This window comes from Uranotaenia lowii, chromosome 1, assembly GCF_029784155.1.
Source record: "Uranotaenia lowii strain MFRU-FL chromosome 1, ASM2978415v1, whole genome shotgun sequence".
Taxonomy (NCBI): Eukaryota; Metazoa; Arthropoda; class Insecta; order Diptera; family Culicidae; genus Uranotaenia; species Uranotaenia lowii.
Genome location: NC_073691.1, coordinates 184,007,302 through 184,013,301, shown reverse-complemented (window position 1 = coordinate 184,013,301; position 6,000 = coordinate 184,007,302).

Sequence of the window (6,000 nt, the reverse complement as noted above, 5' to 3'; positions counted from 1 at the left end):
GACATTTTGTTCGAGAGGACCATGAAAATCCAGTTTTTCGTGAATAACTTTGGTCCCCTTTGGCCGATTTTTTTTTAAAAACGGGTTTTCTTTATGTCTAAGCTATGAAAAATAGTTTATCTGAATACTGCATTACTTTAAGAAAAACCGTTTTCAAAAGAAATCGGCCGAGAAAGACCAAAGTTATTCCTAAAAAACTGGATTTTCATGGTCCTCCCGAACAAAATGTCTCAAAATCCCATACACACTTTAGGCTCGTTGAGCGACTCTTTCTCGTGATCCGATCTGGTCCAAAGTTGGCATGAGACCTTGTACTATGCCTAGGATCAATTAAAGCTTGCAGCACATAACATTTCACAAGCTTGAAATTTTTCATACAAATTTGGGGCAGTCTAGTGTGCACTTTAAAAAGTTATTGAAAAGTTATTAAAACAACAGATATCTGGTTTTGTCAAGAACTATAGTATTATACACATTTATTTATCTTATTTTTATTTGAGTGCATCCGCAGTTAACCTGGTAAAGTCCTAACTCAATGGAAGACAGCAAACTGTTTTTTATGCGAACATGCCTTCAAGTTTTACAAAAAAAATATTCCGTTGTCCCTCAGGGATCTATTTTAGGTCCTCTGTTGTTCTCACTCTTTTTTGATGATCTCCCATCAGTTCTCGTAAATTGTCAAAATCATCTGTTTGTCAATGATGTTCAAGCAGTTGTTCAAGTGTATCCATTCAAAGAAATTCGATATAATCGTTTACAAGTACACAGCAAAAAAAAATGTAAGGCTGGCCGATGTAATTTAGGCGACGGACGTGTTATTAATGATTTTGGTTGTGATAGTACATCCAAACGACGTACACAGAGCGAACATGTCGTTCAGTGTAATTTCACTATCTGTTATGTATTATTCCAGCAAAGTAGTCGCTGTTGATTTTTTTTTTACATTCAAAATATTTCTCGTATTGAAAAACTGTAAAAGGAATGCGAAGTTAAAAAGGATTTGTTTTATCGGTAAGTACTATTAAAATTGATATTTTAGCTAAGCAAAATCTTTGTTATATTTATATCCATTTCTTCTCATTTTTAGGGAATTTTAATCGAAGACATGACTGGAGTGAAAAAGGTTCGATGTTTTGAAAACAACCGGATGTAAAGGTCAGTTTTATTGTAATCAATTCTTTATCCGATCAACGATGTCGATTTGTCTAAATAACCATTATAGGAATAAACAGTGGAAAGTACGACATCAGTGATGCAGCTACTGCCCGCGGGTGATGATAAAATCTGGAGGCAGATCCGGAAAGGAAGCGTTTTGTTCTAATTGTGGAATATTGAGCGCAGCTTCGTGTTTCTTTTTACCAGGGCATCTGAAGAAAATGAGTCCAATAAAAAAGCTTCCTCGCCTTGCGATGAAATTGTTATGCAAAATAGTGACATAGTTGTACGGCAGGAAGTTGAAATTGCAAAAAAGAAAACCGTGTTTTCAAATTCGATGATTAAAAAGTCCCCTAGATATCAGAAATAAAACCAACGACTTGTTTCAAAGTTTTGTAGGAAAAAATGTATCTAATATATAATTTTAAAATATTTGAACAAATCAGACAGTTGAAGGTTACAATAAAAATATGAAAATGAATCCGAAATTATCATTTGAGTCCATTTTTTATTATGATAACAAAAAAAATCGCAAGGCATCCCTTGAATTTTGTAATGAATTGATTATCTTATCGAGCTTTTTCTAATCTATATTCAAATTTGAAATTTAATGAAAGCATAACAAATGATTCTTTGCAATTAATCGAGTTAAAACAACGAATATTTTTGAGAAATTAGAAAGTTCTTGAGCAAAGATTGATAATATTAACGCTTTTCAAATTATTTCCTTTTTGTTTTCGTTTGTCTACTGCGATTTATGCGATACATACGTTTAGTGTAATGTTTTACATAACAAAACTCCACATCAAAACAATGTAATATTAGATAGCATTGGCGACTCAGGTTATGTGCACGTTTTTTGATGTAATATCGCAACACTTTTTTTGCTGTGTAGCTAACAAAATGAACTCAGATTCTTCCAAACTTTTTGAATGGTCTGTCAATAACCTTTTAGGTACAGTTGCGTTCAAAAAAGAATGAAATCGCGTGAAGCCGCGCACCCACTTCCAACTTTGACAAGCTGCCATTTCTCTCTCGGTTGATATTTTTGTATGAAAATTTCACATAATCTAGTACAACTATCCAACTAACGCTCTACAAAATTTGAAGTCTTTACAATGACAGAAAACGAAGTTACAGCTATTCCCGTAAAAAGGGGAAATTTGGAGTTCCGTCACTAAATTTCCTGTAACTTTGATGATTTTCATTGAAAAATCTTGAAATTTGGTACAAAGATGCAAAAATGTTTGATCTAATACCAGGCCAAGTTTCGTCAAAATCGATGAACGTGATCAAAAATGGGGTCGGGTACAAAATGAGGTTCATTATCGCCAAGCAGACGATTTCATTCTTTTTTGGACGGATGTTTGTATAGAAAACATCGTAATCCATTTGTTCTTGGTTTTTTCTTTCTCAAAAGCAAAATTTATCACAAATAATGTTGTAAATTGATAAAAACTTCATTCGTGCTTTAATTCGGAAGAGAAAATGATCCAACAGAGTGCAAAATAAGAAGAACAGAGTTTTAGAAATGACCTGCTAATTATACCGAAAAACAAATTTGATACACAATTAAAACAAGTATTCTATTCGCTCTTTTGTTTAAATACCAGGTCTGTTGGAAAAATATCTATTTCTAAACAAAGCAGGAATGAAGTTCCTATCATTTTACAACATTCTTTGTGAAAAATTTTGCTTTTGAGAAAGAAAAACCAAGAACAAATGGATTACGATGTTTTCCATACAAACATCCGTCCAAAAAAGAATGAAATCGTCTGCTTGGCGATAATGAACCTCATTTTGTACCCGACACCATTTTTGATCACGTTCATCGATTTTGACGAAACTTGGCATGGTATTAGATCAAACATTTTTGCATCTTTGTACCAAATTTCAAGATTTTTCAATGAAAATCATCAAAGATACAGGAAATTTAGTGACGGAACTCCAAATTTCCCTTTTTTACGGGAATAGCTGTAACTTCGTTTTCTGTCATTGTAAAGACTTCAAATTTTGTGGAGAGTTAGTTGGATAGTTGAACTAGATTGTGTGAAATTTTCATACAAAAATATCAACCGTGAGAGAAATGGCAGCTTGTCAAAGTTGGAAGTGGGTGCGCGGCTTCACGCGATTTCATTCTTAGTTGAACGCAACTGTACCTATCAATGCATACTATTTTCTTTCCACGAAACATAAATGAACATGAGCCGCCTTCTGTGTAACTAAATAGTGATGAAATTCAATTTTCTAATAAGGTAAACAATCATGGTGTAATTTTTGACAGAAATCTTAGTTGGAATCAAACAGCTGTGATCGAAAATTTATTTTAAACTTAAGAGGCTGAACATAAGTAGGGGAACTTGCTCTATCATGCCCCATCAAAGCGAATCGTCAATTTGCCATGTATTCCATGAACACTTCGAGTAAAAAACGAATGAACTCGTTGAAGAAAATTGTTTTCTACAAAGGCCAATATTTTTTCCATTATCTACTTAAATTCACTTAACTGCTTCAAAAGCTTAATTTTTTAAAACCTTATCAAAAGCCACCAAGCTAAACTATGTTGCGAATTCGCGCCGGTGTGTTTTCAATACGCGCCATAGAGCCGAACACACCCGAAAACAGCCGCTGACCGAAAACACACTAATACTAACTGACTTTTTGACTGGAAAGAAATATCAAAATGGACTAAATGAATTTAAAAAAAAATTAAAATTTTTGGGCTGAATTTATCCTAAGAAGCGGTTTCTACACTTTTTAGCCATTTCCAATGAAAATTTGCCGTTTTGAAAAATTATGCTATTTTATGGAAAAGTATATTTTAGCAAGTTTAGTATAATTTTATAACACCAAATCGTAGTTTAGATTCTCCTCTATCGTTGTATCATAAAATATTGTCTTATTCATTTTTTTTTTCGCTAGATGACACTGACTGGCAAACGCGAACTACTATCAATAGAAAATTTCCAACCAAGAAACGCATGACAAGCATCATTATTTCGGCTCTCGGCTTCGCTCTCTGCCCAAATCATCACCCACCGTACCTTCACGGAGAGCAAACAAACACGTTTTGCTGGCAGGCGGCGGCAACGCTATTCAAACCGTATGGAGCACATCTCTCAGATTTCCCTTGTTTTTCCCCTCGTTTTGACAGATTTAAGCTTTTTTCCTCAGATTTAAGCTTTTGTCTCCTATGCTCTCAAGGCAAAAAAAAGCTTAAACCTGAGGAAAAAAAGCTTAAAAACGAGATTCACGACCACTTATTCAAAAGATGTTGGTCACACGATACATAGACAAAACGTGTAATCGTGTTAAAAATCGGTGTAATCGTTGAAGAAATGTGTTTTCTACAAATTCCCATGATTTTTTATTACTCAATTTTCTATAGTTACTTCAAAAACTTGATTTTTTAAAACCATATTCAAAGCCACAGAACAAAACTGCGTTGCAAATACGCGCCGCTGTGTATTCAATACGCGCCTACCAGCCGAACACACCCGAAAGCAGCCGAAGACCAAAAACATACCAATACTTACAGACACTTTGTCTGAAAAGAAAATCAAAATGGACTAATCAAAATTTAAAAAAAAATAAAAGTAGATTTTTTGGGCTGAATTAACGCTCAAAATATGGTTTTACACTTTTTGTTCATTTTCGATGAAAATAGGCCTTTTTGAAAAATTAATGCTATTTTCAGCCTACTACGATTGGCGCGTTATAACGAGCGTATGGGCCGTGATAGAACATACCCATAAAAAGCATACCTTAGCGAGTTCAGTATGATTTTTTAGCATAAAATCATAGTTTAGATTCTCCTCTATCGATGTGTCAGAAAATATTGTCTTATTCGTTTTTCTCTGCTTGGTGACACCTTATTGAAAGTGTTTTAAAATTTAGATCGAAATGAAGAAAAACCTAAATTATGAAATTATCACGACACAGGGGCATTTTAAGGAAAAATTCATACTTGCCATGGCGTATCACAACATTTAAAACAAATTGGTAATATTTTTCAGGCTTCAAATGTTTCAGATTCTTCAAAACAAGGATGGCGCGTATTAGCCACATGGGGCGTTATATGAACTTTTCCCCTATTTACTAGCAATCGAATGAAAAGTACGTTTTTCAGACCACTTTTTTGAACTTTTTGTGACCCTTTCATTAAAAAAATTTAAAAAAATATTTCTTGGCTTCATGAAGTAGACATTAACTTCAGCTTTCGCATGCATAAAGCAAATATTTTTTGTGGACGTGTAATGTATAAATTACACCAGTTTTCCTGAGGCATGTTTTTTCGGATTTTTTTTCTTTCATGCTGAATAACAAGAAAACTAGTAGATTTAGCAATATATAATGTTCTAAACATATTTTACTGACATTACAAGGTTTCAATTGATATATGTTTTGTTAAGATAGGTTGAACACGCCAAAAGTTATAACGATTTGAGCTTAGAGTGTCAAATTGACACTCCTAGTGCTGATAAGGGTAACGAAATCTAATGCGGATGAGGGTTAAATAAAAGTATATCTTGAACGAATCCTACTGATTTGAAAATACCTAATCACTAATCATTTATCACTAATCGTACTTGCACAGGCAGAACTTATGTCTGATCCTGGAGAATAATGAAAGATAGTTCATGTCTTTGCTCATGTTTTCCATTACGTTAACATTAAAAATATTAAAATAATAGAAAACATAAACCGGCCGGGCCCACCGTGGAGCAGAGAACACAGAGACGCCAGGAACAAAGAGAGAGTTGAAGCGTTGACCACCAGTACCATACGCTCCCAGGGGAATTTTCGTTGGAAACATGAGCTAAGATATTTGCTTCATGATACACT